General features: G+C 36.0%; 1 pseudogene; it reads right to left on the bottom strand.

Moving 5' to 3' along the window:
* Positions 1-16,696: 16,696 nt before the first annotated feature.
* Positions 16,697-17,341, bottom strand: LOC142853020 (TIMELESS-interacting protein pseudogene; annotated as a pseudogene).
* Between the last annotated feature and the right edge of the window lie 6,509 nt (positions 17,342-23,850).

Here is a 23,850-nt window from a genome sequence, read left to right as displayed (position 1 = left end):
AGTTAATAGAATGTTTATAAACAGAGTAATTGCCAGAGTAAGGAAACAGACTCCTTAATGCATCAGAAAGAAGACAGGCAATGATGTGGCATTCCCCTCTGTATGCTGTGAATACTATTGATTAACCAAGAAACTGTCTTAGGTCTATCATAGGGTAGAGTAGAGCTAGGAGGGAAAACTAAACTGAATTTTAGAAGAAAGAAGGCAAAATCAAGAGAGAAGCCATGGAGCCACAGCAAGAGACAGAAATGCTGGAACCTTGCTGGTAGGCCACAAGTTTCATGGTAAAATATAAAATTCTGAAAATGGTTTAATACTAGAATTCAGAGCTACCTAGCTAGCAATACACTTAAATGATTGGCCAAGCAGTTATTTAATTTATATAGTTTCTATATAATTACTTTGGGAGTCTGGGCAGCCTGAAATCAAACAAGCTGCCTCCAACAACAAGCCTCATGGTGAGTTTGACGTAAGCTTAGTTCACACAAAATAAACCAGTCTATTCAGTACTACATAGAAAGAGCCTCCGTTAAATTTTATAAATAAGAGGAAAAGCAGGGTCATGTTAGGTACTGCAAGGTTGATAAATTTTTATCATTTTTTTTGCATGGGAATGGTTTTGTTGTCAGCACCTATCCTGATGCCTCAGACCATCTGCAGCTCCAGCACCTGACAAACTATCTCCCAATTGTGGCCTCTGATAACACCACACTCACTTGCATACAGATCTATAGAGAAAGACATAGAGAAATGTTAAGAGAGTCAGAGAAAATGCCAACTACAAGGAATCATTGTCTTCAGGACACAACTAGAAAGCTGCACTTATCAGTCCACAGTGATCGTGACAGCATGCAAAAGACCCATGCAAGCTTAATCCAGACCTAATTCCAAAATGGAGAGCAGAACTGGGCAGGAACTTTCACTGACAGCAAAGAAGATTGTGTCAGATGACAGATCCAATAAGAAGGAGAATCAGTTATCCTCAAGATGATAACTTCTGGTTGAAGTCCATTCATAAAAATATATCTGAAGCTCAAACTGGTCTTTTGATTGATGTTAAAAAAAATAAAGGACAGAAATCTAGGTGGGTATGTAAGTGTTAGCAGATATGGAAGGAGATGGAGGAGGGAAATGAATATGATAAAAATACATTGTAATTTTTTAAAAAGAACTAATAATTTTAAATGAAAATCTTTATATGTATGTCTTGAATTTTAACATGATATATAATATAGTACTTAGTTAAATATTATATATATATATATCATTTAGAAAAATTCTTATGCCCAAGCAAAGTGAAAATATAAAAATTAATGTTAACACAGTAAATAAATATTAAGGAACATTGATTTAAAGAAAAAAAAGAAACCAAAACAAACAGTAGTAAAACTTGTAGGACAATAAGGCCTAACTAGTGCATTTATAGCATTATAATCTGAATTCTATGCCAGTTGTTCAGCCCCACCATACCCTAATTTAAGTAAGTAACTAACATCACTAAATAAAGCTAAATAATACCTTCATCTCCATAAATGCTGAGAGTAGTGGTGGCATCCAGTTCTGAGTGGATCCTAATTCCTATTCTTGTCCTCTACTGATGCAAGCTTACTTGTTTAAAGATAACTTTCTGGTGATCCAGATTTAACAGCTTGATAACACGAGGAAGCAGTGCTATAAAGCTTCATGCTGCCACCTCAGTTGGAGTGATGAAGTCACATGCCAGCTACACTGCTCTTACAGAATGGGAAAAGGATTAATTAAATTGCATCACAAATAGAGTTCTGTTTAGTTTTTAATATTATCCCCTTATATTTCTTGAACTTAAGGTAAAACAAATATTAAGAAATGTATCTCCAAAGTGAAAGTGCTTAAGTCTCAAAATTGGAGACCACTGAGAGTTGGAGGCATCCCAATGATACAGAAGCCTGCATTTATTCTGCCGTATTTATCCTTCCAACTAAAAATAAATAAATAAAACCTTAATTCTATTTGAGTTTATAATGAAGTTACCCAAGTATTTAAAAATTTTAATGTTGAAGGAAGCCGATTGTTGGTTCCTGGCTGCTCAACCCCAAAGTAATTACATAGAAACTATATTATTTAAATCACCGCTTGGTCCATTAGCTCTGGCTTCTTATTGGTTAAATCTTACATCTTAATTTAACCCATCCCCATTATTCTGTACATTGCCACGTTGCTGTGGCTTACCAGGTAAAGTTCCCAGCATCTGTCTCAGGAGGGCTACATGGCTTCTTTCTGACTCTGTCCTTCTTTCTCCCTGAATTCAGTCCAGTCCTCCCCTTCTAGCTCTGCTCCATCCCACCCTGCTCTGCTATAGGCTCAAAGCAATTCTTTATTCATTAATGTTAATCACAGCATACAGAGGGAAATCCCACATCATGTTCCCACACTTATTTCAGTGACTTAAAGATTAAAAAATAGGATATAATGTATTATTTTTTTGACAAGTTTCTTTTTTTATTTTTCCATTCAAAAATTTACACTTCCTCCCCTAGACAAGTTTCTTTCTTTTTTTTTTATTGAGAAAAGGAGAAAAAAAAAACAAGTTTCCACCTCCTCCCAGCCTCCCATTTCCCTACCCCTCCTCCCACCCTCCTCCCCCTCCTCCCACCCTTCTCCCCCTACCCCCACTCCTTTCCCCTCCCTCTCCAGTCTAAAGAGCAGTCAGGGTTTTCTGCCCTGTGGCAAGTCCTAGGTCCTCCCCGCTCCGACCATATCTAGGAAGGTGAACATCCAAACTGGCTAGGCTCCCACAAAGCCAGCACATTATGGAGGATCAAAACCCCGTGCCATTGTCATTTGCATCTCATCAGCCCTCATCTAAAGAAGCTAAGTAAGAAGGGGAACCCAAGGAAAAACATATAGTTATCCTCTTGGCTAAGGGAAGTAGACAAAATTGCCAGGGAGAAAATTGGGATCTTGGGAGTGGGGTGGGATGGGGGTAAGGGGAGATGGGGAGAGAAAAGTTAGAAGGGAAGGAGGTGGGGCCTTGGGGAAACAGGAGGATTGGGATAAAGGAAGGTTGGACAGGGGAGGACGGAACCACAATTCTTAGTTAAGGGAGCCACTTTAGGGTTGGCAAGAGACTTGAACCTAGAGGGGCTCCCAGGTGCCCAAGCTGAGGTCCCCAGTTAGTTCCTTGGGCAGCCGAGGATATGGAACCTGAAATGACCCTATCCTGGAGCAATACTGACGAATATCTTGCATATCACCATAGAACCTTCATCTGGTGATGGATGAAGATAGAGACAGAGACCCACACTGGAGCACTAGACTGAGCTCCCAAGGTCCCAATGAGGAGCAGAAGGAGGGAGAACAAGAGCAAAGAAGTCGGGACCACGAGGGGTGCACCCACCCACTGAGACAGTGGAGCTGATCTAATGGGAGCTCACCAAGGCCAGCTGGACTGTGACTGAAAAAGCATGGGATCAAACTGGATATAATGTATTATTGAAAGTATTTTTTAAAGCATACATTATGTTTATGATAGACACAATATATTTTACAAGATTTCTACTAGTTACCACTAAGGTATGTACACCAGCATTCTTATTGTTATTGTGCCATGTTGATCATTGTTGTGGTCCATAAGTATCATTGCTGGGTAGGAATGTTGTTGCTCATTGTTTGGCTCAGAAGCATCATTGCTGGATGAGACTGTCATTTGATTCCCTCCTTTGGAAGCATGTATAGCACTTTCTATTACCAGGAAAGCTAGTTCTCACAGAAGGGGCTGTCAGAACAGTCCCAGCTCACAGGTCTCTAAGCTGCTTATAAAGTTTATACTTTCTTCATCAATAGGAATTTATCTTCCAACTCTGGGGGAAAACCAAGGCCAATATCATGTAATGTTTGGGGAATCTCTTGGAAAATCTTGATCATCTCAATAGAGGGCTGCTTATGCATGTTTTAGAAAAAATAGCCTAGGTTTATAGGAAGCATAAATCTAAATGGAAAAAAAAACTTATTTGAATTATATGTACATTTGTATGGATAAAAAATTACTATTCAAATATTGGTGTGTAGTTCTTCTAAACTTATGCAAGGTACACAATTTGAAATTCTAATTTGAAATTCCTCTGGCATATAATTTTCAACTCTGGATGACGTGACTAAGAACTTCTCATAAGTTATTCAAATTAACATGATATAAACACAAAATTCGAAGTAATTTTGATATTTTGATTATATAGGAAAAATAATCTAGAGAACAACAGGGTTTTTTTAGTGATATTTAAATAAAATATTAACTGTAAATATTTTTTCCTGATACAATTTGAATTAAAATATCACTAGAGATAAATTATTTTTATTCTTTAGAATATGTGCATATATTTAATATATAATATATATGTAGGTATATGTGTAGGTCTCTGTTTCCAATCTTCTTATAGGTACAAACTAGGATTAAAAATACTTGTACTGCTCCTTGGACTGGAGAGGGAGGGGGAGGGAGAGGAAGGAGGATAGGGAAGTGGGAGGTGGGGAGGAAATAGAAATTTTCAATAAAAAATAAAAAAGAATCATTAAATAAATAAAACTGAGGATGACTTTGAAAAAAAATACTTGTATTACTGTTTCTGATTTTTACTAGGGTTCCAAATATTACATAGGAAACAAACTTCGTGTCCTTCAAACACTTTTATTTTCCACCTCAACACACACACACAAAACAATAACTAATATATATATAAATATATGTATCTCTATATATGCAATAGCATGCAAATGTGGATATGGTTATGTACAAACAATGACAGTTAATAGAAAAGAGATCATTAATTGGATAAAAAGGGTAGAATGTTATATGGGAGGGATTTTATGAAGAAAAGCAAGGGGGAAATATAATTATATTATGATTTCACAAAAAGCATAAAAAAGAGTCAGGACAAAACACTGGGTACTTTCTTAATGTGTCAGGCTTTGATTTTAGTTTCTGTTATCATATACTTGGTATTTATATAGATATATAACAAAACAATCATCTGACAGAAACCATTCTCTTTCTCTCCACATTTTCCTTTCCTCCCCTTCACATCTTCTTCCCCCTCTCTCTACTAAAGTATCTTAATACCTACAAATGACAGCAAGAATTTTTATTTCAATGCACCAAACATTTAAATAACAATACAGGAAGAAAAACTATATTTTCTCTCTGCAGAAAGATGATTATCATCAATGGCCTTTTTGTGTTCATTCTGTTCACCTCATGAAAATAACTGAATATTTACTGGTGGTGGAAACAAATGACCAATAAAATCCCCACAAATTTTTTGGGAGGTTGATGAATACAAAGGCAGGCCATTAAGTGAAGAAGAAAGAAGAAGCACTATTTTCTTATTAAAAATTACAAAGAATGTGACAAAGTCTAAGCAGTATCTACTACAATGATCAAAAAATAATTCAGCAGTGGTCAAGTAAATATTTGTTTTGTAATTTGTTGTTTTGATAGCTATTCATTAAATTACACAATAGTAATTTGTCGCACAGTCAATTTTAATTAAAACATCTGTTCGCACTCCAAGGTATGCTGTGAAAGATTAGCTTGCTCTCATGGCTTTTGTGTGAGGATATTTTTAAATTGAAGAAGCTCATTAGGCATAGCAGCATCCTAATTTGTTCACATTAATTAATACCTATCAAAAATTCAAAATGAGCTGAACATGAACAGTAATACCAAGCGATCAAGTGACTAGGTGTGGACACCTCCCATCACCAGCCTTTTTATCCTTGTATAATTTTCTTAAGAGATTCTGGTGTCTTAAGTTTTGCCAAAAATGAATTGAATCAAGTAATATTTTAATATCCCCAAATGATTTTTAGAGCTCTCACATAGAGACAAGGAAATGCACAAGGGTATTTTTATGTCAGTTGTTATAATTTCAAATGTTAAAATATTCATAGATAAGCTGTTATTAACCAGAAGAGTAACCATCACTACTCTGAAAATAAAATTATTTTTTTCTGTTCTTTTAATTGTAGAGAAGATGTGGAGCCTGGAGTGGGGGGTTGGGTTGATACTTTCCATTATGTGAAGTAAGCCAGAGAATTGTTCTGCACTCAGAATTTTATGACAAAGGTCTATGAGGTTTCCTTATTTGTTGGGCATCTCCTATTCTTGGGTAGAAGGTGTGAGATAGGAAACTTGTTTGTTTGATCTCTCTTGTTTACTTACCTTTTCAGTTTGAATCCTTGGCACTGCCTTCACTGCGAACATCTTGCTCTGTCTCTTTGTTACATAGTTTAGGAGCTGAGTCTAAAGCGAAGGTCTTTTGTAATTTTTAACAGTGTCATTAGTTTCAGGTCTTTAAAATAGCTCTGAAACTATTAAAGCAATGACTATGTTGTGACTCATGACAAGAATACATATACCTCCTTTATATATTTACCTCATTTATATATTTAACTTATTTATATATTTACCCCATTTAATGAAACTGCAAAGCTTTATCTTATTTTATTTATTTAAGATGCTTTCTGTAAGTTTTTACCATTTTCATTTAATAATTGGCTACCTGCCCTCTGACTGGGAGAAGATCTTCACCAACCCCGCAACAGACAAAGGTCTGATCTCCAAAATATATAAAGAACTCAAGAAACTAGACTTTAAAATGCTAATTAACCCAATTAAAAAAAATGGGGCACTGATCTGAACAGAGAATTCTCAAAAGAAGAAGTTCAAATGGACAAAAGACACTTAAGGTCATGCTCAACCTCCTTAGCGATCAGGGAAATGCAAATCAAAACAACTTTGAAATATCATCTTACACCTCTCAGATTGGCTAAAATCAAAAACACCAATGATAGCCTCTGCTGGAGAGGTTGTGGAGGAAGGGGTACCCTCATCCATTGCTGGTGGGAATGCTATCTTGTGCAACCACTTTGGAAATCAGTGTTTTGTTTTCTCAGGAAATTCGGGATCAACCTACCCCAGGACCCAGCAATACCACTCTTGGGAATATACCCAAGAGATGCCCAATCATATGACACGGGCATTTGTTCAACTATGTTCATAGCAGCATTATTTGTAATAGCCAGAACCTGGAAACAACCTAGATGTCCTTCAATGGAAGAATGGATGTAGAAAGTGTGGACTATATACACATTAGAGTACTGCTCAGCGGTAAAAAACAATGACTTCTCAAATTTTGCATGCAAATGGATGGAAATAGAAAATAGTATCCTGAGTGAGGTAACCCAGACCCAAAAAGATGAACAAGGGATATACTCACTCATAATTGGGTTCTAGCCATAAATAAAGGTCAGTGAGTCTATAATTTGTTAACCTAAAGAAGCTAGATAAGAAGGTGAACCCAAAGAAAAACATATAGCTATCCTCCTGGGTATTGGAAGTAGACAAGATTGCCAGGCAAAAATCGGGATCTTAAGGGTGGGGTGGGAGGGGGGTAAGCAGAGATGGGGAGAGAAAAGTGAGAAGGGTAGGATGGGGAGAACTTGGGGCAATGGGATGATTGGGATAAAGGAAGGTTGGATAGGGGAGCAGGGAAGCACATATCTTAATTAAGGAAGCCATCTTAGGGTTGGCAAGAGACTTGGACCTAGAGGGGCTTCCAGGTGCCCAAGGCGAGGTCCCCAGTTAGTTCCTGGGGCAGATGAGGATAGGGAACCTGAAATGATCCTATCCTAGAGCAATACTGATGAATATTTTGCATATCACTATAGAACCTTCATCTGGCGATGTATGGAGATAGAGACAGAGACCCACACTGGAGCACTAGACTGAGCTCCCAAGGTCCCAATGAGGAGCAGAAGGAGGGAGAACATGAGCAAAGAAGTCGGGACCACGAGGGGTGCACCCACCCACAGAGACAGTGGAGCTGACGTATTGGGAGCTCACCAAGGCCAGCTGGACTGTGACTGAAAAAGCATGGGATAAAACTGGACTCTCTGAATATGGCGGACAATGAGGGCTGATGAGAAGCCAAGGACAATGGCACTGGGTTTTGATCCTACTTCATGTCCTGGATTTGTGGGAGCCTAGCCAGTTTGGATGTTCTCCTTCCTAGACCAGGATGGAGGGGGGAGGACTTTTGACTTTCCACAGGACAGGGAACCCTGACTGCTCTTCAGACTGGAGAGGGAGGGGGAGAGGAGTGGGGGGAGGGGAGGAGGAGTGAGAGGCTGGGAGGAGGCAGAATTTTTTTTTCTCAATAAAAAAAAATAACTAAAATAAAATAAAAAAGAAAGTTCATCCGTAAAAAAAAAAATAATAATTGGCTACCTGCTTAAAGATGATTCTGAAATTATACCAAGATTATTTAGGTAGAAAATATACCCACAATTAAGAGATATAAATATTTAAATTTCTAAACTCTGTACACTATTGAAGGAGTAATTTTGATCTGACGAAGTTTGAGTCCTGTCATTAAAACATTAAGATATGTGCAATGTGTAAATTTATATTTAAAGTTTTAGAAATAAATAAATTTTAACCTAATTTTTATTTAAAGATGCTATCTCTCATCTTTAGGTGTATGTGATTTTATTTTTGAATACATAACTCTACGACAATTATTCATATTCAGAACTGTGAGCAATACCTGAATATTAATCTGCAATCAATATATACATAGCTAGATGATGACTGTATCTTACATAAAATCATCAAAAATGAAAATAAACACCTTGGCTTTTTTTAGAACTTATTTTATACAGGTACAATTTCAATGGGAATGGTATATAATGTGTACATCAATCTGGGATAGAGTCCATCATTCTGGGTCAGATCAGGCCTTATGTGAGTTAGATTTTAGATGTGTGTCAACAATGTTGACTGCTACAACCTATCAGGTTTGGGGAATGAGTGGACTTGGATGATTGGAAAAACAAGGAAAAGCACAGAAAAGATGGAATTTAATAGTCCATGTCCATGTCAAAGTCACAACAGCAATAGCCCAGAAACTTGATGTATTCATTATATATAGCATGAATGAAGAGGAGGGTTGAATAATCTCAGTAGAAGGTCCAGGAAGTGGAACAATCTCTAGCTTCAGCAATCTGGAGAGACAAAAATCCACACTGTATTTTCTACTTGTAATGGTTTTAGATAAAGGTTGAGTTTTTACCAACATCTATAAATGAACCAAGGAAATATTCTAAAATTTTCCTGAGCCTGACACAAGGAAAACCCTTGGTGCCTTCATGGATCTAAGGTACTGACACTGTTATCATGAGAGTCTTCATGGTATCTACATACAGCAGCAGTGTTCAATTCAATCACCTTGTTTTATTTTTAACATTTATATCATTATGCTTTGACTATTGCAGAAATTCACAAGTGGTCAATGAACAGAAAATCGGGGATTTTGCATCTCTCTAATTGATTCATCTGTAAGAAAACACATACATACCTACAACTGAAGGTACATCCTAAAAGAGGGGTGGAAAGATTTTAATAGACAGGGCATCAGGATGTCAGACAATACATAATTTATATACAATAGGGGTAACATTCATGAAATCTTATTAACACATTCAGCTAAACAAGACACATGCAAATAAAATACCTATTAGCACCCATATATTGTGAATAATCTTACAAGTTTCCACTCTTAGATGAAGAGCTACAAGCAACTAATGGACATTGAGAGAGGGAAAATAAATCTTCTGTAGTGGCAAGAACCTTCTTAAGTTATCCAAGCCCATGTGGCCATCACAAAAAAACATATAAAATTAAGAAGGCTGAATAAACTCATCCAACCAAGTTCCAGCATGTCTATCTGTGGTGGTGGGTCCATGGCGTCTCTCACTCTGCCCTTCTTTCTCCCCACATACAGTTCTGTCTTCCCTGCCTACCTAAGTTCTGCCCTATCAATGGACTCAAAGCAGTTTCTCTATGAACCAAGGAAAGCAACACGAAGACAGAAGGACCTCCTACATAATTCTTAGAATATAAGTGTATCATAAGACAATCCACAATATTATTTTCATATTTAAGGATTTTTAATCTAAAATTAGTTGTAGCTTTAAATTTCTATCTATTCCTGAGTAGTCCTCCACAATTTTCCCCAACTCCTTTGTTTTTTTTTTTGTTTTGTTTTTTATTTTTTAGCTTTTATTTTTTTATTTTTTTTTACAGAATATGGTTTTATTTTTTTTTGATTTTTTTTAATTTATTTATTTATTAAAGATTTCTGTCTCTTCCCCACCACCGCCTCCCATTTCCCTCCCCCTCCCCCAATTAAGTCTCCCCCCAGCCCGAAAAGCAATCAGGGTTCCCTGTCCTGTGGGAAGTCCAAGGAACCCCCACCTCCATCCAGGTCTAGTAAGTTGAGCATCCAACCTGCCTAGGCTCCCACAAAGCCAGTGCGTGCAGTAGGATCAGAAACCCATTGCCATTGTTCTTGAGTTCTCAGTAGTCCTCATTGTCCGCTATGTTCAGAGAGTCCGGTTTTATCCCAGGCTTTTCCAGACCCAGGCCAGCTGGCCTTGGTGAGTTCCCAATAGAACATCCCCATTGTTTCAGTGTGTGGGTGCACCCCTCGTGGTCCTGAGTTCCATGCTCGTGCTCTCTCTCCTTCTGCTCCTGATTTGGACCTTGAGATTTCAGTCCTGTGCTCTAATGTGGGTCTCTGTCTCTGTCTCCTTTCATCGCTTGCTGAAGGTTAATATTCAGGAGGATGCCTATATGTTTTAATGGCTAAAATCAAAAATACCAATGATAGCCTTTGTTGGAGAGGTTGTGGAGAAAGGGGTACACTCATCCATTGCTGGTGGGAATGCAAACTTGTGCAACCACTTTGGAAGGCAGTATGGCGGTTTCTCAGGAAATTCGGGATCAACTTACCCTTGGACCCAGCAATACCACTCTTGGGAATATACCCAAGAGAGGCCTTATCATACAACAAAAGTATATGCTCTACAATGTTCATAGCAGCATTGTTTGTGATAGCCAGAACCTGGAAACAACCTAGATGCTTTTCAATGGAAGAATGGATGAAGAAAGTATGGAATTTATACATATTAGAGTACTACTCAGCAATAAAAAACAAGGACTTCATGAATTTTGCATACAAATGGATGGAAATAGAAAACACTATCCTGAGTGAGGTAAGCCAGACCCAAAAAGAGGAACATGGGATGTACTCACTCATATTTGGTTTCTAGCCATAAACCAAGGACATTGAGCTTATAATTAGTGATCCTAGAGAAGCTAAATAAGGAGAACTCCTTTGTTTTTTAAAGCGAGCAACATATTTATGTTTCTGCTCACTTTTGGTATACAGAGTAGTTCCATTATCATCAATAAAGTTGTGGTGTCCTTAAGAGCTAATTTTTAAATGAATCAGTATAAAAAAGAAAATAAATGTCATTTCTAATGCCATATACTTTTAATTACAGCACTAAGGATATAGGGGCAGGAGGGGCAGGAGGATGTCAAGGTTACCCATGGCTATAGTATGAGTTTGCAGTCAACTGGTGCTAAATTAGAACGTGCTAATATATTTATTTTCATCCAAACACATATGCATACAGATTATTTACATCATTTGAGAGAAATATTCAAAAGGCATAATATATAATTGCATAATATAAAATTATATATTATATACTATATATGCATATTGTACTATGGAAACTAAGCAAAACCAACATAATTTTTAAAACTAGTATTTATATTAAATAAAATTTGAAGTAAAATGTAATGTTGAAGTCTACATAACCAACAAATTTAATAATTTTATTAATCAAATTTATTGCATGTATGGCTTTGAAAATAAAAGTTCAGTACAGAGTGTACTGATTTTCATCTATGAAGTATTTGGGATACACTGTATGCTTCATCTTTAAGAAGCTGTTGACCCAACTCCAAAAGAATGGTATCAGACTTTAGCTCAATAATTGAATCTAATGCAAAGAGTTTCTGTGAGTTTGTTCATCTCAGCAGAAATCTATACTAGGCAGCAATGCAGAGCTGGGAAAGCGCAGCACATTACTTAATACAATTCAATCTCTTAGACTTGCCTTAAATGGAAGATGAATTACCTTTCTAGAGCTAATTCCTCTTAGAGATTAGGTCAATAAAATCCAAAATTTATGTAATGATTTATGTATCTAAACTTCTGAAGTTTTAATAAAAAGATATCAAATATATTAATTCTGAAAACTGAAAATCTCTAAGTATAGACTGCTAGGCACACAGGCATTTAGCTTGAGAGAAGACTTTTTAACATAATGAATATCAGAAATAAGGTCAATGGCTTCAAAGAAGAGGATTTCAGAGATGCTCTGGGTGTGCAGAGGGCTGCCCTAAATTGTTGACTCATCTGTGGTCTTTAAAATATACAAGGTTGAGAGGCCTCCAGTGCACTATGCTTTCTAGCTTTGCTTCATGAAAATCATCAGAACATCTATAGCCAAAATACTTCTGTGATTACAAAACTGTATGCAGTTGCTACAGAACCTGAGATGAACAAACACCGTCTTTTCTTCTAAATTCCTACTTTTGGGTGATAGTATCTTTTTGAAATAAAGTAAACTTTTAATTGTTGACCTTCAACTGTCTCGGAAGTATTGTCTGTGGCTAAATATTAAAATATTAACATAATCAATCACAATGATTATGTGATTTATTGGTACAGCCTAATGTTGTTTATAAGCCATTTACACTCTCTACTTAGTAAAACTAATTTTAATTGGATATGTAATTTAAATTTGAACATTGGAACCTAATAGAATTTTATTTAATATTACAAGTTATCCAGAAAATTTTTCAGTATCAATGTTCTTAATAAAATATTAACATGCTTGTACTTTGCTTCTTCCTATAAATATATACTACTATCTAGGGTTTTTTTTATATATACCCCATAAGATAAAATGAAAATATGTTAAACATATTAAGTAAATGATTAATATGGTCAGTTTAATTTTAAATAACCTCAGATATCCAGTTTTTCATGGTGAATAATAGATAGCTGAAAAGTAGAACTTAACATGTTCTAGATCGATTTTCTACCTCTGTTCACTGATATACAGTCTATGCTTGAAGATCAATGCAAAAGTGAAATGTTCTCTTACCATCCTTGTCTCTATCTATCTCTATGTCTTCCCTCTTTTACTCTCTTCCTTCTTTTTGCTCCACTTCTTATTTCTCTCCCTCGACTACAGGAAGTAAAACTCAAAACCATGAATATTATAAGCAAGTACTATAATAATGACCTTATTTTCCAGACTTACATTAATGTGGAATACATAAAGCTTAACAGATCAAACATAAGAATCATTGTTTAGGAATAAGTTTTCAGGATAAGCCATCAAAGTATACACTACCTTTGATAAGCTCTGAATTATTTGGTTATGACTTCTCTTAAACAATTGCGTCATTTTCTATTGCTTGAGTGTTTCAGAACATATCCTAAGATATTCAGATTTAAAAGACCAACAACATCTCAGTCTTCTATTTTTCACAAGGAACAAATGTATTTGTCATTCTTTAAAATATGGAAACCAAATTATTATTTTTATATAACAAATACCCAATACTGCAATTGTCTTATATCAGATGGATACAGTTATAGTTTTAAAGCTTGCAAATTTTATACAAAGATGCAGGGTTTTTTTTTTTTTTTTGCATGCTAGATAGAAGATAACCAAAGCAGGCTTTAGGAAACAGAGAAGTTAGAGAAATGTTATGAAGATGTTGGATATTAAATAACACTGCAAATGATAGGTTACCAACAAAGGTACCCAAAGTGTTTAGTCTCCTGTCTCTGGAAGGTCTTGAAGACTGGAAACCAATAGGCTTTGAAGGTTGAGGCAGGAATGTTAAATCTCAGAAGCAGAAGCAGTAGCCTTTAAGGCAGGAGCAAATTCCCTGACTAGGAAAGAGGTGCAGTGCCTTTTATCTGAAAGCAGTTGAGAACTTGAGCAAGTTCCCTACTTTCTGCAAGTCTCAGCTTTAGATTTGTCTTTGGCAATTCTGAGAAATATTTTTCTTTTTCTTTCTTTCACAGTGACCACTGAGTGACAAACCCCAAGCCAGAACCAGGAACCACCAGAGAGCCAGACTTTCATAAACTGTGTTGGGCCCTGTTATGTTGAGCCCAGACCCTGAGTGTCTGGGTGTGTGCATGCAAATGATAAATCAAAACTGGATAAATGCCAACCAAACCTGAAGCTGTGATCTCAGTCAAGACTATTACACTGCTCTAGTTCCCTTCTTCTTTTTGGTTTTCATGTATTTGGGGAGAGCAGGAAGAAAGAAGCAGAAAAATGGGCTTTTCTAATTGCTGCACAGCTCCAATTGTAACTGGGATAAAGCAGCCTGCTGTGCTACGGGCTCATTTTTGGCTTCCAAAGCCATCATATGGAGCTACCAGGCTGAAAGTCCCCATCTCTGACCTACACAGTTGTCGCTGTGGGATGATCAATGCAGCCTGCTGATTTCAACAATTCTCGTGTGCATTCTTTGCCAACTGGGATTTCTGTGCTTAATATCCTGGTTGCCAAGGAAGTCACAGGGAAATAAGCATCTGGCTGTCACAAAGGCAGCAGTTTAGTTTGTGGGTGGGGATGCTTATTCAGTCCTGAGAGCAGGCTGTTAAATGGCCTCAGGAGCCAGGCTTTTGGCAGTCACCGCTGTGAAAGATTGTTTGACTTCCTAGCCAGGGCTCTCCAATGCCGGCTGCTACTGACATGAGCAGTCCTTTGTAGCCACCACCTAGGACTGTTAACAGGAGTCTCTCTCACTCCTAATTGGCACAGAAATTGAGCACTTTTTGTCTAATTATGAATAGTTGACAATTTTATTTCTTGCACATAAAGATTGATGGGAAACCACTGCTAATTCTGTCAAAGAAACCTAAACATTTTGAATAAAAAGCAAAGTACTTATTAAGTACTATACTTATTAAGAATACCATATGCTAAACTAAAGCTTATGCACATTTGGCAAGCTTGTCTAACTTCAGTACAATGTATTTAAGAACAAGTAAACTCATTATATGCATCATCTGATAATAAGTTTTCACAGTCATAAAGGTCTGTATTGTATGTTAGTGTCAGCTTGTTTGCCAATACACTAGCTGTTTTTTTGTGACAGCATTTTAGAAGTAGCAATAAGAGTATTTGGACCCAATCAATGATAGATTAAACAGACCATTCTGTACTTTTGGTGTTGTAGTAATTGAAGTTTTTCCAGCATCGGACTAGAAAAGCTGACATCAGTAACCTAATCTTTGGCTGTGATTGACATTGCAGTCTCTACTTTAGTTGAAACAGACAGTGTTAATGAAATTGCTGTGCCCATTGTGAGAGTACCTTGTCTTCTAGTAACTGAACCAACACTTAACCCTAAAATCATCATTCTTCCTGTAGAAATAATTTTTTTTCAATTTTTACTTTGTTTTTGGTGAAGTTCTAGCCTAGATTCTAAAATCTAGTATGAATTCTTTCAGGGGAGAAAAACTGAAAGTAAGATACGCACAAAGTCATCTGCATCAGCAGCAGCTTTCTTAGCATTGCCAACAACTGTAGTCACATATGGGAGGGCAGACTTCAACGTCTGATGTATAAATCTTGGTCCCAAATCTGTAGTCTCTATATCCTTCAGGATTTGAGACATCATCTGGGCATCTGTGCAGGTTTCAGCATGCTCTATGGTGAAGAACTCATGCTAGACCTCATGAGAGAAGGCGAGCAAGCATCTCATATTAAATCATCAGTGCTAATGTATTTCAGCCCTGATCTTTTTTATTATTGATTTTATTGAGCTATACATCTTTCTCTGCTCCCCTCCCTTTCAACCTTCTCGAGTAGTACCCATGGTCCCAATTCACTTAGGGGATATTATCTACTTCCCATATTAGATCCATATATATCTCTCTTAGGGTCCTCTTTCTTTGTCTATGTTCTCTGGGATTATGATTTGTAGTTTTCTTTGTTTAATGTTTTAACAGCACTTATGAGTGAGAACATATGATAATTGTATTCATGCATTTGGCTTACCTCACTCTATATGATATTTTCTATCTCCAACCATTTGCCTTCAAATTTCAAGATATCTTTTTTTTTTCCTGCTGTGTAGTTCTCCATTGAGTAAGTGTACCACATTTTCCTTATCCATTCTTTTGTTGAGGGGCACTTAGGTTTTTTCCAGGCTCTGGTTATGACAAACAAAGCTGCTATGAACATAGTTGAGCACATGTCCATGTGGTATACTTGAGCATCCTTTGGCTATATGCCCAAAAGAGGTATTGCTGGGTCTTGAGGCAGGTTGTTTCCTAATTTTCTGAGAAATCGCCATATTAATATTCTAAGGGGTGGTACCAGCTCGCACTCCCACTAACAATGCAGGAGTGTTCCCTTTACTCCACAACCTCTCCAGCATAAGTTGTCATCACTGTTTTTGGTCTTGGCCATTCTTACAGGTGTAAAATGGAATCTCAAAATAGTTTTGATTTGCATTTCTCTGATGACTAAGAATGTTGAGTATTTCCTTAGGTGTCCTTCAGCCACTTTAGATTCCTCTGTTGAGAGTTCTCTGTTTAGGTCTGTACTCTATTTTTATTTTTTATAAATAGTCATTGTATTTTAAGCAGGAATCCATAGAAGTTTTATGACTTAGACTTATGCAAAGTAGAAAAAGTTACAAATAACCACAAACGCGGTAGGATTCTGTTGTAGAAGTCTGGCTACTTGGAACATTTCTGGGTTAGTCCAAGTTAGAGTGGTTCCTCTGCATCAAATTGTTCCTTTTTTGTTGTATTGGCAGAAGGAACATGTGGAGCATCTGCAGTATCTGTGTTTAATCCACTTGAGTCTTCTTGATCCTCACCAGTACTGCTCTCTCCCACTGTCTGTGCCCAGGGTGTACTCATTATCACACCATTTTCTAGGGACTGGCTTTTACTCAGTAGCTTTACCTGCCTTCTTTCCAAGGCCAGTTGTTTATTCCTCTGAATCCACTGTTGCTGCTCTTCTGTTATACTCCTACTTTATTCAGAAGCCAACTTCTTGCTGTCAGATGAGCTTGTAAAAAAGGGATCAAATCCAGCTGCGGTTGCATCGAGGTTATTAGTTTCTTCAACTTCATCATTATTGTTAACAAAATCTTCATGTACAATAGGGAGATCAAGTCGAATTTGTTTTAAACAGGTCTGACCCTCCTTTTTATTTCCCACTTTTCAACTCTGTCAATAATATCTTCAAATTGCAGTTTGGGGAATAGCCTATGTGCCCAGTGCTCCATGTGTCTGATTAGTGTTTTCAAGTCTTCAGCCTGAGAAAATGTCTCAATACTATCAGGCTTGTAGGGTATTTTCTTAATTAGTAACTGATGTGAGAGGGCCCAGCCCATTGTGGTTCTTTGAGGTTGAGGAGTGTTTCTTATACGCAGAAGAAGGATGGATTTTGTTTTCATATCCAATCTGTTAGCCTGTCTCTTTTTATAGGTGAGTTGAGTTCATTTATATTAAGGGATATTATTGACCAGTGATTGCTATCTCCTTTTAATTTAGTTTTCAATGTTTGTGATGTTGTTTTTTTGTGTTGTTCCCTTCTTTGGGATTTGCTGCTTTGAGATCATCAATTTTCTGTGTACCAGTGAGCAGTCATACTTCACTTTTCTCCTTAAAATATGGTTGTTTTTCAAAGTGCAGTCAAGCTTTTCAGACTATTATCCCTATCATATCCTTTAAGGTTGAACAGATATAGCTCCATCTTTTCCATACAATGGCATTTCCTTTGTGTATATCCCTCAGACTAGTCGGACAAGCTTATTATAATTCTCTCTTTGATTTTATAACCTTGACCGGCGGAGGACTCTTTTGTCTGGCTTTGAGCAGTTGGACATCCAAGGCTGAGGACACTTCAACCAAACTTTGACTGAATTCATTCAATGTCTCTTGAAGATAAATAGAACTCCTGATCAGCTCTGTAATGCCACTCACCAGCTTGTGGAATCCCATGTGGTTTCTGGTCTACTGGTGTAAGCAGCATCTGAAATGCTCTGAGTTAATATCCTGTTAAAGAAAAATATTTCTCATCACCCAACTGGCACACAGAGTTTTTCTTTTAGCCTACATAGCCTCTTCATAACTGGGAATAAAAGAAACAGGGCCTATATACTCCATAACTCCATTCTATTCTATTATACTCAAAATAGATACTGGAAGTTGTTTGTGTTTTTGGAGACAATTTGCAGCTTCTATTCTCAATGCTTTAGGGCTTATCATGATCTTCATATACTCACATTTGGTGATCCATTCGATGGCATCAGAAATAAACTGATTCTTCTATCCAATCATAGTCTTGATATTTTGGATGAGGATCCCTTGTCTGGGAGTTGGTTCTTAACTTCAGTTAACTCAATGCTTATACATCAAGATAGTGGTTCTACTTGCTGTTATCTGACCACAAGAACTGTACCATTGTGTCATTTTAGTCAAGACTGTGAAAGATGAAGGAGAGTCAAACACATCAGACTGGGTGATTGAGTCTGTACTAGATGACTGACTCTGTTATTAGCTTATTGATCCTGAGAGACTTCTCTGAGTTTTATGTTGTGAGGTACATTTTCTCAGGTTTATCTGACTAAACTGTCCTCTCCTGGGCACTAAGCATGAGGTTAAATGTTAAACTGAAGTTTGTCTATAAATATGTCCTCAGTGATGTGCATCCAGCCAATTTGATTTACTAGGATGTAGGATTCTTCCTCACCAAAAGAAGCAGATAGAGACATCCTGTGTTTCATGGTTTCTTTGTTTAGAAACTGAACTGACCACTGGAAACTTTTTCTTAATGTTTTCCCTTGATGAGTGGGAAATCTTCACAAGAAATCCCAAGGCAAGTTCTCAAAAATGACACAGTTTCCAGGTCTTGTTCTGGCTCATTTTCTGTAAAGTATAGAAATCAAAGGCAGGAAAAACCTCTCACACAACAGGGAGCAGTGGAGAAATCTCCAACACCACTGACAGAAGCACACAGAATCAACAATTGAAGAATTGCATTTATTGAGGGTTAGAAACACACACACACACACACACACACACACACACACATCAGAAACACAGAGAATGAGACTCTCTGCAAAATTGAGGAAGAAAAAGGAAAAAAAAATCCCTATATCTAAAGTCTTACGTATCAGCTACAAGCATATGTTTCTGTAAGCTATATGGAAGTATGGAGGAAGTAATATTTATATTTGAACACATAATTGCTATTTTCAAGTGAAAATATGGCAATTTAGTATAGAGGGGGGAAAGGAAAAATTAGTTTGGCTTCTTTGAATCATACTGTTTCCAAAACTGTAGTTTTCACATTTAATAAAATGGTTGATTGTTGACTCTAAGGAAATGTACTGACAGTAAAATGGGAGTTTTAGTTATTAGATTATTGAGGAAAAATTCATGTCAGTTATTATTTATTCCACAATAGAAAATAATTGACAAAGTAGAAATATAGAATTTATCCTGAATTGTATGGTTAGGTAACTAGAAAGAGATCAACAATAATTATAACTCCACTGAGTGGTTCATATTGTCTGAACTAAACTTTTATTAATTGAATGTTCTTCCTTTTCAATCATGCATTGAAGCCTTGAAAGCAGAACGTACAAGAAATATAATTAATATACATTGGGAAAAGTAGGAAGATGATTGAGTAGGTAACATGCTTGCTGCACAAACATGAGATCCTGAGAATATAGCCTCAAAAAATTACATAAAAATTGCATATGTACAACCTGATCACTTAGAGGTATATACACAAAAATATCATATGATTTGTTAGCCAGTCACTAACTAACTGGTGAGCTTAGGTTTACATCAGAAGCTTGTTTCAAAATATGAATAGAGAGTGAGAGGTGTAAGCACATGGTATCTTCCTCTGTCTTATGTAGGCATATACACAAAGTGCATAGATATATATGCGCACAAAATACTTATCAGTTCATGAGATATGATACTAGAATGCAGATGATCTGTCATTCTGTCTCTCTGTCTGTCTCTTTCTCTCTCTTTGTCTCCTTCCTTAATACATAATGGGAAACATAGAGACAATAATTCAGACACAACCAAAGGAAGTTGTCTGAAAAAAAAATGGTGCTGGAAAATGAAATTGGTTTTGCTGCCTTGATCTTGTCTCATTGTGAACCTCTACCTTCCACAATCACTTGCACTGATCCTTCCCTAACCACTCAATATATGGCATTTGATTAGGACTGCCAACTCAAAATAACAGAGCATTCCTGAATTTTATTCTATCACAGTTAAGACAGAAAAAAAAAAGACAAAAAGTGAGATCTAAAAATCCTTTCAGACAGGATGAAATATATGTGTGAAAGAAACCAGTTGACAAAGATAAAGACTGCAAACTCTTTGCACCTACATTCTAAATTATAGCATACTTGGTAGAAGCTCATACTGTGCAAAAATCATACATTATTGGGTTATAAAAGCCCTAAAGTCTTTCAACAGTATTGTCATTTAGTTTCTAATCTCCATCCCATTTCTGAACTACTCTTTTCATGAAATTGTATTCTTTCTTAATAAGCCATCTCTGTTTTCTACTAATCTTCATTTGTCCTTGTCCTACATTTGTTTTTGAAATCAAGATTAATTAAAATGTATTGGGTGCCCACCACCTCAAAGATCTCCATATTACTCTCAGAGAACTGAGAGAGATTCATCTTTAAGTGATTGTGTTTAAAAGAAATGCCAAGTTGAAAAAAAAAACAGTTTTCATTAGACACTGCTTTAAGCAGTATAGATAAGTTTTGAATTATCAACAAGAATGCAAGAAATCCCCCTTCTTCCAGTAAAGAAAAAGAATGAAAGCTTTTGCGGTAAACAGTTTTTCCTCTATGTCACAAAGATGCATTTTCATGTGTGGTGATTCAACTGAATAACTAAACTTTTAATTTTTCTGAGAGGAAGGAAGGAATAAATAAAGAAAACAATATGATATGCTTTTGGAAAAAAATGGATGGCTAAGTTTAAGTTGTGATGTTGTGCTAACTATCTGAATCAAATCATAAAGGACTTTCTAATGGCAGATTTTTAAAGGAGTTGAAAAGGTAATGAACATAATATATGATAACTTACTGTGATTATTCAAGGGCTATTTCTCACGTTTAGTTTCTTACTACTGTAGGTTCAAATGTCCAGACTAAAAAGGAAGATAAAATGATCTTGGACAGCTTATATAGCTTTTTTGTAACAGGTTATCTAATCAGCAAGACAGAATCATAAATTTTCTTAAAGTCACCATTAAGATTATTAGTTCCCCAAGTCAGAAGAAGTAGCCTAGAAAACTACACTAACATTCCCAAAATATAGAATATAGACATTTGTCTTTGTTTAGAGTGTTGATAACAAGTTGTTATGGATAATGGTCTGGAAAACAGAGAAACAAAGGAAATTAGATTCAGAATTCTTGTTTTGACAATAAAAGGGAGGGGGAACTGCTGTGGGACAATGGTCTTATACCCTGTAAAGATTTGGCACTTGTATTGATTTAATAAAATGCTGAATCCACAGTAGCCAGGCAGGAAGTATAAGTGGGGTAATCAGAACAGGAGAATTCTGGGAAGAGGGAAGACTCAGTCTACAGTCATCACTCAGACACAGAGGACACAAGATAAGAATACCTCACTGATAAAAGTTACCAAGCCACATGACTAACAGAGACAAGAATTATGGGATAATGTATGATGTAAGAATAAGTTAAAAAGAAACCCGAGGTAATAGGCCAACCAATTTATAATTAATGTAGGTCTCTGTATGTTTCTTTGGAGCTGAATGGCTGTGGGACCAGGTGGATCAGAAACCTCTGTCAAAAAAGGATGAAGTTTGTGTACTGTATGTGTGTGTATTAATATTATACTGCTGCAGTTTAAGTTCCACTGAAGGTATTATAATAAACATTACAAATATATAGCAAGTGCACTAAGTATTTAAACAGGGTATAAAATGTGTATATTTTTAAAAAGTAAGTAAATTAAAGTGTTTAAATGTAGAATTTTAAATCAGTTATAAGACAGCTATAACCAGTCTTCTAAAGGTCTAAAATGAAAATTAGGTTCTTATGGAAAAGAAATAGTTTATTTGTACATGCCAGAAAATTACATGTATTGCTCTTTATAATTTGCTTCTTCATTGACTGTGAAAACTAAAATTTGTTTCATGGAGTATTGCTATATTGTGTGTGTGTGTGTGTGTGTGTTTAAAGTTTTGGTGTATACAAGTTCTTTAGAGCAAATAATGCTTCTGAATTTAATAAATATATTATTACTTAAAATATCTATGTGTTTTGTAAGATGATATGCTCACTTACATAGGGTATGCCATTTGAAAATATTTTTTAATTGACATATGAAACATTGATTTAACTTTTTTTCAGCTGATTTAGCATTAAGTTATTCCATTACAAAATCAAATTGTGCCCTTGAATATTAATAATAGTTTCTGCAAATAGTGTTGAATACACATTATTTAAGAAAATAACATAAGAAAAGAAGTGCTTCTAATCTCCCAAAACTCATTCTTCTCACCTAAAACACTTCATAAACTTGGCAGATTCTCTGAACATCAATGAGTAAATTGAAAAACAATTCAATAGATATCTTTCATATACCAGCAAAAGAGTGCCTTTCCTAAATTATTTATTACACTAAAATGTTACATTGTTCTTCTCTACTGCATATGTTTTTTTGAGTTTTACCTTAATGAAATTTTCTAAAAGACAAAGCAGTAATACTATTTAGACTAAATGGCAAAATAGACCATAGGATTAACATAAAAATTAGATATATTTAAAATTAATAAATAGTATATGTTTATAGAGTTTTATTCTATCAACTATCATGTTTTATATTATCTTACAGAATAACTAAGTATTAATAGTAATATTTTATTACTTTTTTGTGTCTTCCATATCAAAATATGTACCTTTTTTCACAGTAAATTCAGAAAACATGTCATTTACATTATTAGTCAAAATCCTAGCTGTGTTTAAATATGCCTAGAATAAAGCAATTGGAATCATCCCCAGGTTAAGAACAACAATACCTTTTGCTTTCTGTGACTCGTTTCACTTCTGTTCATGAAGGTTGAAGGGCCAGATTATTTCTGTTAGTCTATGAACAGACAACACAATCACAAACAAAACACCAAAGACATATGTACAATCAATGAAAATATACAAATATTTTTGACTTTTTTATTGCTTTATAAGTAATACTATTCAAAATTTCCACCTCCTCCCCTCCTCCCATTTCCCTCCCACTTCCCCACTCCTCCTCCCCCCACCCCCTCCAGTCCTAAGAGAGGGCAGGGTACCCTGCCCTGTGGGAATTTCAAGCCCCTCCCCTTCCATTCAGGCCTATGAAGGTGAGCATCCAAACAGACTAGGATCACAAAAAGCCAATACATGCAGTAGAATCAAATCCCAGTGTCGTTATCATTGACTTCTCAGTCAACCCCCATTGTTAGCCACATACAGACAAATTTAACAGACATTAAGAAAATGTGAATTAAAATTTATAACACCATCACATAATTACTTAAATTGTATAAGTTGAAATTTATGAGCAAGAAAATGGTAAATATTGTTGCAAAAATTTCAAAGTACACTAAATTATGGAATAGAATTGAGAATAGTATTCACTGTTCCTCAATAATGCCTGACATGTCTGAGATCATTTATTTATTCCTACTAAATTAGGTAGACAGTTAGAATGGCTCATTACATATGACCAGAATCCTCTTCCTTTAAATTGTTAACTGTATATGTGGTGTTATCCATTTAAATTCTGTATCAAGTAAATTATTTATTGTACTCTCTTATAAATACAGTACACATTCAAAC

The sequence above is a fragment of the Microtus pennsylvanicus genome, chromosome 6 (genome assembly GCF_037038515.1).
Source record: "Microtus pennsylvanicus isolate mMicPen1 chromosome 6, mMicPen1.hap1, whole genome shotgun sequence".
NCBI lineage: Eukaryota > Metazoa > Chordata > Mammalia > Rodentia > Cricetidae > Microtus > Microtus pennsylvanicus.
This window is presented reverse-complemented; position numbering and strand designations above follow the sequence as displayed.